General features: G+C 39.0%; 1 pseudogene; it reads left to right on the top strand.

Annotated features, from left to right (window-relative positions):
• The first annotated feature begins 453 nt into the window (after positions 1 to 453).
• LOC105868168 (glucose-6-phosphate isomerase pseudogene) lies at positions 454 to 2,513 on the top strand (annotated as a pseudogene).
• The last annotated feature ends 9,260 nt before the right edge of the window (positions 2,514 to 11,773 follow it).

Genomic DNA, 11,773 nt, shown 5'->3' with positions numbered 1-11,773 from the left:
CATTTTGCTAAGTGAAGTATACCAAGAATGGAAAAACGAGCACCACTTGTACTCACCATCAAATTGGTATTAACTGATCAACACTTAAGTGCACATATAGTAGTAACATTCATAAGGTGCCAGGCAGATGAGAGGGGGGAGGAGGGAATGGGTGTATTCACAACTAATGGGGGTGGTGTGCACTGTCTGGGAGATGGACATGCTTGAAGCTATGATTCAGGTGGGGCAAAGGCAATATATGTAACCTAAACATTTGTACCCCCATAATATGCTGAAATAAAAAAAGTTATAGAAATGTGGACTCTCTCTCTCTTTCTTTTCTCCCTTCCTCCCCCCATCAAAATACTGTAATATTTTCAGACTATGGATTAATGTGGACAACTGAAACTGTGGGAAGGGAAACTACAGGTAAGACTACTGAGGCGGGGCCGGGGCCTGCGCCATAAAGGCCGCCGCGCGCCTCCGCGGGAGCCCGCGCCCGCTCCTCCTTCCTGCCCCGCGCTCTCTGCGGCCGCTCTGCCATTGCAGTCCCGCCATGGCCACCGCGTTCTCCCAGGACGCGCAGTTCCAGAAGCTACAGCAGTGGTACGGCGAGCGCGGCCCTGACATCAACCTGCGCGGCCTGTTTGAGGCCAACAGGGAGAGCTTCCAGCGCTTCAGCTTGACCCTCAACACCAACCGTGGGCATATCCCGGTGGATTACTCCAAGAACCTTGTGACGGAGGATGTGATGAAGATGCTGGTGGACCTGGCCAAGTCCAGGGGTGTGGAGGCCGCCCGGGAGAACATGTTCAATGGCGAGAAGATCAACTACACGGAGGGCCGGGCAGTGCTGCACGAGGCCCTGCGGAACCGGTGGAACACACCCATCGTGGTGGACGGCAAGGATGTGATGCCGGATGTGAACAGGGTTCTGGACAAGATGAAAACTTTCTGCCAGCGTGTGCGGAGCGGTGACTGGAAGGGGTACACTGGCAAGGCCATCACGGACGTCATCAACATCGGCATCGGTGGCTCTGACCTGGGACCCCTCATTGTGACCGAAGCCCTGAAGCTGTACTCCTCAGGAGGTCCCCGGGTCTGGTTTGTCTCCAACATCGATGGGACCCACATTGCCAAAACCCTGACCAACCTGAACCCTGAGTCCTCCCTGTTCATCATCGCCTCCAAGACCTTTACCACGCAGGAGACCATCACAGACGCAGAGACGGCGAAGGAGTGGTTTCTCCTGTCGGCCAAGGATCCTTCTGCAGTCGCGAAGCACTTTGTTGCCCTGTCCACCAACATGACCAAAGTGAAGGAGTTTGGAATTGACCCTCAGAACATGTTCGAGTTCTGGGATTGGGTAGGAGGACGCTACTCCCTCTGGTCGGCCATCGGACTCTCCATCGCCCTGCACGTGGGTTTTGACAACTTCGAGCAGCTGCTCTCGGGGGCTCACTGGATGGACCAGCACTTCCGCACAGCCCCGCTGGAGAAGAATGCCCCTGTCCTGCTGGCCCTGCTGGGCATCTGGTACATCAACTTCTTCGGGTGCGAGACGCATGCCATCCTGCCCTACGACCAGTACATGCACCGCTTTGCTGCTTACTTCCAGCAGGGCGACATGGAGTCCAATGGCAAGTACATCACCAAGTCCGGCATCCGTGTGGACCACCAGACAGGCCCCATCGTGTGTGGGGAGCCAGGGACTAATGGCCAGCATGCCTTCTACCAGCTCATCCACCAAGGCACCAAGATGATCCCCTGTGACTTTCTCATCCCAGTCCAGACCCAGCACCCAATACGGAAGGGTTTGCATCACAAGATCCTCCTGGCCAACTTCTTGGCCCAGACAGAAGCCCTGATGAAGGGGAAATCTGTGGAGGAGGCCCAGAAGGAGCTCCATGTTGCAGGAAAGAGTCCAGAGGAGTTAGAGAAGCTGTTGCTGCACAAGGTCTTTGAAGGAAATCGCCCAACCAACTCTATTATGTTCACCAAGCTCACACCCTTCATTCTTGGAGCCTTGATTGCGATGTACGAGCACAAGATCTTTGTCCAGGGCATCATCTGGGACATCAACAGCTTTGACCAGTGGGGAGTGGAGCTGGGGAAGCAGCTGGCTAAGAAAATTGAGCCCGAGCTTGATGGCAATGCGCCGGTGACCTCTCACGATTCTTCCACCAATGGGCTGATCAGCTTCATCAAGCAGCAGCGCGAGGCCAGAATCTAATAAACTCATCTCAGCTGCAGCCTCTGTGGTCCCTGCTCCTTCCTGTCCCTCCTTGCCAGAACCTGCACTGCATGGTCCTGCCCTTCCCTGCCCAGAGCTCTGGTTGTGGGTTTGGACCACAGGCCCTTTCGGGGATGCTGGTCTGGAATTGTCACCCTTGCTGCCTCCATGTCCATCTGTTCTCCCAGTGGTTTACAACTGGCTGAAGTGTTTCAGTGCAGCTGATTTTTCTGACCCATGTTCACATTGTTCACATCCCGGGTAGAAAAATAAAGATGCCATAAAGGAGAAAAAAAAAAAAGACTACTGTATCAACAATAGATTCACTATACAGTGAAATGGCACACCAGCTAGAGATTTGACAGAACTAGGGAAAGAAACAACAAAGAAGAGCCATCCTGAGATCACACTCATCCCTTTGGGCCCAGAAGTTTGTGCAGATCTGTTAGGCTATATCCATTCAAGAATAATCAGAGCAAACTAAGGGGAAGACTTGAAAATATTCCCTAACCTACACATAGAATAGTCAACACAGGGCAGAAGCCTCATTGACATAAGAGGCAGAAACACACTCTCTGACCAAACACTAATAAGCTGCACTGACCAAAGGGAGATTTCTAGAAATTCAGGCTTTAAAATAACATCACTCTCATCCATGGTGCTCTGGAAAATTCAAAGCTACACACACTCAGTGGGGATTGGAGAAAGTACCTCCAAGCCACTAGTTTCTGACTGAATATGGGGCAAATTTGTAAACTCTGTGAACTGTGAAAATAGTCTCTAAGTCACACGCACATATATCCAATGACAAAGAGTAAAAATCTAAATGGCTATGAGGCTTAAATACAACTTTGAACAACTAAGTGGTTAATGAAGATGGAGAAGTGATGCCCACTAAGCCAGGGAAAAGGATGTAAAATGAAAAATAATCTTACAGTAGATATCATAGGTTGCACATTGTAGTGGAAATAAATTTCAAGAAATTATTCCAGGCAAGTAAATAAATAATCAACCTAACAAATAATACAACAACAAGTCCCAGAAAGGAGGAGGGTTTGTACAGACAGTGGCTATAATACATTATTTCAAAGTCCAGTTTTCAACAAAAAAGTAATTGTACATGTAAAGAAATAGAAAGTGTGAGCCATAAAAAAGAAAACAAGCAAACAATAGAAACTGCTTTCAAGGGGGTCCAGATGCTTGATGGAGCAGACAAACATCTCAAAGCAGCCATTATAAATATATTCAAAAACACACATGGTAATAATGATTGAGCAAATAGAAAATATCAATAAAGTATAAAACAGAAGAAATTGGAAATTCTGGAATTACAATCTTTAATAACTGAAATAAAAATATTACTAGAGGGGCTCAAGAGTAAATTTGAGTAGGCAAAAGAATAAGTGAAGTAGAAAACTGATTTAATAAATACCAGGTAATATAGAGAACAGGAAGTAAAAATAATGAAGAAATACAAACTCAGAGAAATGTGATATAGCATTAAGTACACCAACATATAGGTAACAGAAGTATCAGAGGAAGTGGAGAGAGAGAGAAATAAGCAGGAAAAATGTTTGAAGAAATACTGGCTGAAAACTTTCAAAATGTGATGAAAAATATTAATCTACACATTCAATAAGCTGAAGAAATTCCAAGTAGGATAAAGACAAGAATATTTACTCCCAAACACATCTTAGTCAAAATATTTAAAGTCAACGGCAAAGAGAAAATCTTGAAAGCATTAAGAGAGAATGCCTCATCATGCAAAATAGAAAACTATAAGATCACAAACTAATTTCTTATTAGAATAAAACAGACAATAATGCAGTAGGATGACAATTACAAAGTTCTGAAAAAAGAAAAAAAAAAACAACGAGTGCCATCCAAGAATCTTATATCCAGTAAAAATACCATTTAAAATGGTATTACTAGATAAATAAATATGGAAAATTCTTTGATAGCAGACTAGCTCTATAAGAAAAAGTAAAAGAAGTTCTTAAGGATGAAATCAAGTGACATAAGGCATGAAAAAGCAAGAGCTCCATTACATTAATTATCTTGTTAATGATGAAAATAATTCTATATTTTTCTTTTCTCTTTTAACTGATTTAAATAAGGCAATTACATAAAGCAATCTCTATACACTTGTACTGTAGGATCAATAAAACATATAAATGTAATATATTTAACAATAATAACACAAAGGAAGGGATAAGAATGGGGCTACATCATACCTAATAGACTTCTACGGAACACTCTATCCAAGAACAGCAAAATGTATATTCTTCTCTAGTACACATAGAACATTTTGCAGAATAGTTAAATAGGCATAGACAAGACATACCTCAAAATTCTTAAAGCCATATATGATAAACCCACAGGCAACATCATGCTGAATGGGGAAAAATTGAAAACATTCCTGTTTAGAACTGGAACCAGACATGGTCGCCCAATATCACTGCTTCTATTCAACACAATGCTGGAAGTTCTTGTCAGAGCAATCAGACAAGAGAAAGAAATCAAGGGTATCCAAATATGGAAAGAAAAAGTCAAGCTATTGCTCTTCACTGACCATATGATATTATATCTGGAAAACTCATATTTCTTGATTCCAAAATTTACTGGAATGTTATAGTAATTGAGAAATTGTAGTTCTAGTGTAAGTATAGACTTATATATCAATGGAATGGAATTGAGAGTCTAGAAATAAATCCTTCCATTTATATTCAGTTGATATTCAACAAGGAAGGCAGGACAATTCACTAGGGTTGTAATCTTCTCAACCAATTATGCTGGGGCAACCAAAACAAGAATGAAGTTGGGGCCGGGTGTGGTGGCTCACGCCTGTAATCCTAGCACTCTGGGAGGCCGAGGCGGGTGGATTGCAAAAGGTCAGGAGTTCGAAACCAGCCTGAGCAAGAGCGAGACCCTGTCTCTACTATAAATAGAAAGAAATTAATTGGCCAACAAATATATATAGAAAAAATTAGCCGGGCATGGTGGTGCATGCCTGTAGTCCCAGCTACTCGGGAGGCTGAGGCAGTAGGATTGCTTGAGCCCAGGAGTTTGAGGTTGCTGTGAGCTAGGCTGATGTCACGGCACTCACTCTAGCTTGGGCAACAAAGTGAGACTCTGTCTAAAAAAAAAAAAAAGAATGAAGTTGGATCCATATATCAAAACATATAAAAATTGACTTAAATGGATCATATGCCTAAATATAAGAGCTGAAAGGATAAAACTCTTAGAAAAATATGTGAGTAAATCTTCATGGCTTTGAATTTGGCAATAGTTTCTTAGACATTACTCTAAAAGCAAAAGCAACAAAAAAGAAATGTAGATAAATTGGTATTCATCAAAATTTAACATTTTTTGCTTTAAAAAACACTGTCATTAAAGTGAAAAGATGATCCACAGAATGGGACAATATAACTTCAAATCATATTTTTGATAGAGGACTCTATCCAGCATATATGAAGAATAGTTACAACTCAATGCTAAAAAGACAACCGAATTTAAAATGGGTAAAGCTACTAAATAGACTGTTTTCTAAATAATATATATGGACAATAAACACACAAAGATATGCTCAAGCTTATTGGTCATCAAGGACCTTTAAATTAAAACCATAGTGTGATATGACTTTACACTCACTAGGATAGCTAAAAGTTAAAAAGCAAGAAGAAGAAGAAGAAGAAGAAGAAGAAGAAGAAGAAGAAGAAGAAGAAGAAGAAGAAGAAGAAGAAGAAGAAGAAGAAGAAGAAGAAGAAGAAGAAGAAGAAGAAGAAGAAGAAGAAGAAGAGGAAGAAGAGGAAGAAGAGGAAGAAGAGGAAGAAGAAGAAGAAGAAGAAGAAGAAGAAGAAGAAGAAGAAGAAGAAGAAGAAGAAGAAGAAGAAGAAGAAGAAGAAGAAGAAGAAGAAGAAGAAGAAGAAGAAGAAGAAGAAGAAGAAGAAGAAGAAGAAGAAGAAGAAGAAGAAGAAGAAGAAGAAGAAGAAGAAGAAGAAGAAGAAGAAGAAGAAGAAGAAGAAGAAGAAGAAGAAGAAGAAGAAGAAGAAGAAGAAGAAGAAGAAGAAGAAGAAGAAAAGAAGAAAAGAAGAAGAAGAAGAAGAAGAAGAAGAAGAAGAAGAAGAAGAAGAAGAAGAAGAAGAAGAAGAAGAAGAAGAAGAAGAAGAAGAAAGAAGAAGAAAGAGAGAGAGACAGAGAGAGACAGACTGACCCAGGCCATAGCAAGTGTTGGTAAAGATGTGGAGCAATTGAAGTCTCATTGATTGCTGGAAGGAATGTAAAACGGTGTAGCTACTTTTGGAAAAAGTTAGGCAGTTCCTCAAAATGTTAAACACAGAGTTACTATGTGACCCAACATTCCAGTATTAGGTATACACACAAGAGAAATGAGAATATGTATGCACACAAAAATGCGTACATGAATGTTGGTAGCATCATTATTCAGGATAGGCAAATCCAAATATCTATCAATTGATGAACATATAAATAAAATGTGGTATAATATATATATATATATATATAGTAATACATGTGTTTTTAATATATGATGAAATAATATATATATATGTTTATATATAAAATGGAATATTATTGCACAATAAGTAGGAATGCAATACTGATACATGCTAATGCATGAATGAACTTTGAAAATATGCTAAGCCAGTTACAAAAGACCATTTATTGTATGATTCTATTTATATTAATTGCCAGGAATAGTCAAATCCATAGAAACGGAGCATAGATTAGTGGTTGCTTATGGTTGGAGTGTGTGGTGGTGTGATGGGGAGGGATTGCTAATGTATGTGGAATTTCTTTTGGGGGATGGTGAAAATATCTAAAATTAAATAATGCTGGTTTCATAACTCTGTAAATATACTGAAAAACCACCAAATTTTATACTTTAAATAGTGTAAACTGCAAGGATACATGAAATTTGAATGGTGTTGAGCATGACAATCAGAACTAATAATTGCATTTGAGATCATCAACCAAAGTAAGATGAGGTAGAGTAACTAGAGCAGGTATAAACTGTGTTTAGAGAAACTTTAACTGGCAGCATCTTGTTGGAATGGGTAGTTTTAAAAGTCTTAGAAACTACCAAGTAGATGTCCTTTCTTATGTAAATACATTGTGGTTCTCTGGATCTAGTATATCTGACTCAATTCATTTTTCAATTATATTTCATTAATGAGTTCCAATGAATAGAGTGTAGGAGGGCAGGCATATTCTATTTCACATCAACTATGAAGGCAAGAGTTTCTCACTTGAAATTCAAGATCTCCTTGATAATCCATAATAGATGACGCATACTCCATATTTTTACAACCAATTTAGAAGTTGGCTAATATAGTTAAATGTCCCTAAGTTGAATTTTAGCTTGTTTGAATTTACCATCAGTGTTGGTCACCTTTCTAGGAAATACTATTCTGTAACTTCTTTGGTTGAAGTCTCACTAGAAATTTAGTATTACATTTTCACTGAGGCCTTCTAATAGGTCAACATATTCTCATATTCCAACTGTGACTATTTACAGAAGAGGATTTAGAGAGGAGGGAAAAGCCTCTCCTAAAAAAGTGTGGACCATGTAGAACACCTAGTTCCCTAGAAAATTACCCAAAATGTTATGAAAGAAACCCACTCACAGTCAGATATGGATATCCAAAAGAAACAGCCACCATTGTTTATGCCATCTTTGGCTTTGTGTTACTTAAAAAATTATATGCTGCCTTGAGTTATAATAGAATTATGCCAATTTTCAAACAGCCACCCCGCCCCCATATATTTGCAATCACCTTGTTGTTATTTGTCTGTTGAACTCTTTCTTAATCATTCTTCAAGGACCAGTTCAAATGTCAGGTTCTTCAAAAAGCCTCTACCTGCTCTCCAAGTTGGTTTCAATTTGTTCTTTTCTCATTACATCTCCTCTATGAAAATTGTGAGCTCCTCAGAAGCTCCACACAGTCTACTGTATGCATAGTTCCTGAAATAGTGTCCATTATGTAATTAGTGCAACCTTTGTGGAAAAGAATTTGGAGATATCTCAAAGAGCTAAAAATAGAAATACCATTCAACCCAGCAATAGCATTATTAGGCATCTACCCAAAAGAGCATAAGACATTCTATTATAGAAACATCTGCACCCGAATGTTTATGGCAGCACCATTCACTATTGCAAGGACGTGGAAACAACCCAAGTGTCCGTCAATTCATGAGTGGATTATTAAAATTTGGTATATGTTTACAATGGAATATTACTCAATTCTAAAAAACGACAGCAAGCTGGCACCGCTTATATCATCCTGGATTGATCTTAAGCCCATTATCCAAAGTGAGGTGACACAAGATCACAATAATGGGCTCCACATCTAGTCGCCATCAAATTGGTACTGACTAACACTATGGTGCTCAAATGGTGGTGGTGTTCACCAAGGATTCAGGGGTTGGGGGGGTAGTCTCTCATCTGAGGGATGGGGTGAACATTGTAGAGGGGAAGGGTATACCTTTAACCCTTGCTAGGGAGAGGCAAAGATATAAAATGTAACCAAAATGTTAAGAAAAAAAAAAAAAAAACATTTGTCGGGTGTGGGGCAGGTGAGAGGGGGGAGTAAGGGATGGGTATTTACATGCATAATGAGTGCAATGTGCACTGTCTGGGGGATGGACACACTTGAAACTTTGACTTGAGGGGAGAGGGGAGACAAGGGCAATGTATGTAACCTTAACGTTTGTACCCCCATAATGTGCTGAAATAAAAAAAAAAGAAAAGAAAAGAAAAAAAAAAAACAGAACAACACACACACACACACACACACACACAAAATATGGGTTGAGTGGATGATTGTGATCTTAGTCAAGGGGACAGTTGTGCTTTGGAAAAATTCACCCTAAGGAACTCAAGATTATTTTCTGATATTTTTATTTGCTCTTTCAGTTTGTATGAAGACCAATATTCCACCTGGGAATATGATCCAGCTACCTACATAGTATGATATGAGATTGCTAAAGGGTTCAACTCTTCTTGCTTCTAAGCCTAACATCAGAGAAATAAGCATTTAATTAATAATATTAATAGTAAGATTTTAATAAATGATAGCTATTCTTCTGTGTTATGCTTTGCATAGTTAAGTGCTTTATGTATATTATCTATTTAATCCTTTTACTGCTCACTTTACTAAGTTGAGCTGGTTCTGTGATTTTAGTTCATGATTTTCATTTCATAAATAAGGAAACTGAGGCTCAAAGGTGATTAATACATCTCCGAAGGCCATATAGTCAGTAAGTGAATAGCAGTAGGACTTCAATTGTCATTTACTTGTCTAGGTACATAGTCAACATGTTAAGCAGTGTTTTAGTTTGTTAATGTGTACCAAAGGAGAAATATTAGTTAATCTCATTGCCAAGTGAACATCAACACTTACTCTATAGAAAGTTTGGCTCTGTGCAGAGAAGACCCAGCTATGTTTCGATCAGGAAGAGAAGCAGAGCAAGATTAAAAGCATGAAGTCCTGCTGGCTAAGAACTTAATAGAGTAGAGCATTGACTATAACCTATGAGATTAAGGTCTTATCACAGGGAGAATTTTGAAATTATACATAAGCCACCCACTCTTACTATTTAAGAACTAATTATTACAAGCTATAATAGCTGTTGTTATAATAGATGCTCTGATGGAAGTGTGTTCTGCATATTAATAGTGTGAACACAGAAAATAAAACTGGCAAGAAAGGAGATGAGGAGTATTCAAAGAGTCTACAGGGAAGGGTCTGAATAATAAACTTTGCAGATTTCTTAGTTCAGACTTGAGCTAACTCAGGTGCCAGAGTTTGAGCATTAAGAGACTTTGGCTGTGATGATAAAACGGAATCAGTTAACAGAATACATTATAGCTTTAGTTTGACCTTCTATGGGGCTTACTTTCAGACACTTGAAGGGAGTAAGCTCAGAGAGACATGTTAACTCATGACGCTACCAGAACATTATTTTTTATTTTATTTTTTTTTTTTGAGACAGAGTCTCACTTTGTTGCTCAGGCTAGAGTGAGTGCCATGGCATCAGCCTAGCTCACAACAACCTCAATATCCTGGGCTCAAGCCATCCTACTGCCTCAGCCTCCTGAGTAGCAGGAACTATAGGCATGCGCCACCATGCCTGGCTAATATATATATATATATATATATATATATATATATATATATATATATTTTTAGTTGGTCAATTAATTTCTTTCTATTTTTAGTAGAGACAGGGTCTCGCTCAGGCTGGTTTTGAACTCCCAACTTTGAGCAATCAGCCCACCTCGGCCTCCCAGAGTTCTAGGATTACAGGCGTGAGCCACCATGCCTGGCTAATTCTTTATAAAGGTGACAATTTACTCTTTATTGATCCATTCAGACTATTTTCAGAAGTCTGCTGTCTAGTTTCAACTTGTAGTATATCTTATTCATCCATCTCAAATTTATTAATACATAGACTCTGCGAAAATTAAAATTTCTAAAAGCCACAATACTAGCTGATTTTGTTCTTTGTATTGACTTACTTTTTCCCATGGAATTAGAGCTATTGTATAGGCTTGCCTCATGATCCATATCTGGTGTTTTCCACATAGCCATGCCACTAAAGTCTCCTGGGGAATAAAAAGTACCAGAATGAGGCTCAGGAGAAAATGAAAGAAAAATTCTCTTCACACGTAATTCAAAAATCTAAGGCACTTGTACTTCCTCAGCAGTTACTGCCAATAACAATCTACTGCTTGCCATCAGAATTTTCCCACTATTTTGGCCTGTCTCTTTCTTCTCTTCCCATTATTTTTACCTCAAGTCTCTGTAATTATTCCTCTTCTTTAATGTATTATTACATGACTCACAAGTCCTATATACATATTTCTTAACCCTGTTAATGGTTTTTGTGGCTGAATAGCTTGCAAAGCTTAAGTGTATGCCTTTTGTTCTCAAAAGAACACTCATTTCATTTGTGTTCTTGAATTGGTCAGTGCTTTTTAAGCTGTGCCTTAGACTTGGACAAAGAAAGCAGTGCCTTTAGGGATGATTGTTAGGAGTGGTGGCATAAAAGAACCACTTAGGACTGAATTTTAAACTTTACATGTACTCTTCAACCTGAGTAAATTTGGCTTTATATTTTTATGTATTATGCTCCTTGTGATATGTGCAGTGGGACTTTAGATATTTTATTAACAGTTAACTAGAAAAGTATTGCAAAAGTGGCAGCAGTATTCTGTCTTCAGAAAGGAGAATAGCAATTCACCTCTGGGGCAGGCTGTCTTTGGAGAAAGGCATTAAAATATAAACTTACGTTCGTTTTTAATGTACTTCTGACAAAAATACATTATATATTTTCTTACTAAACAGGTATGTTAACATTTTATTTTATCAAATATAAAAGTATTATAAGGATCTATTTTCTAGTTTTACTTTAAAGAAATGCAAATTTTCCAAGTGTACTATCTGAAAACACTTTCTTCACCTTTCTATATTACTTCTGGCTGTTCACTCTTCTGTGTAACTCATATTTTGGAGTTAATTCAAGATAGAATTTATCAAG

The sequence above is a fragment of the Microcebus murinus genome, chromosome X (genome assembly GCF_040939455.1).
Source record: "Microcebus murinus isolate Inina chromosome X, M.murinus_Inina_mat1.0, whole genome shotgun sequence".
Taxonomy (NCBI): domain Eukaryota; kingdom Metazoa; phylum Chordata; class Mammalia; order Primates; family Cheirogaleidae; genus Microcebus; species Microcebus murinus.
Note: the sequence above shows the minus strand (reverse complement) of the source record. Positions and strands in the feature narration are given on the sequence as shown.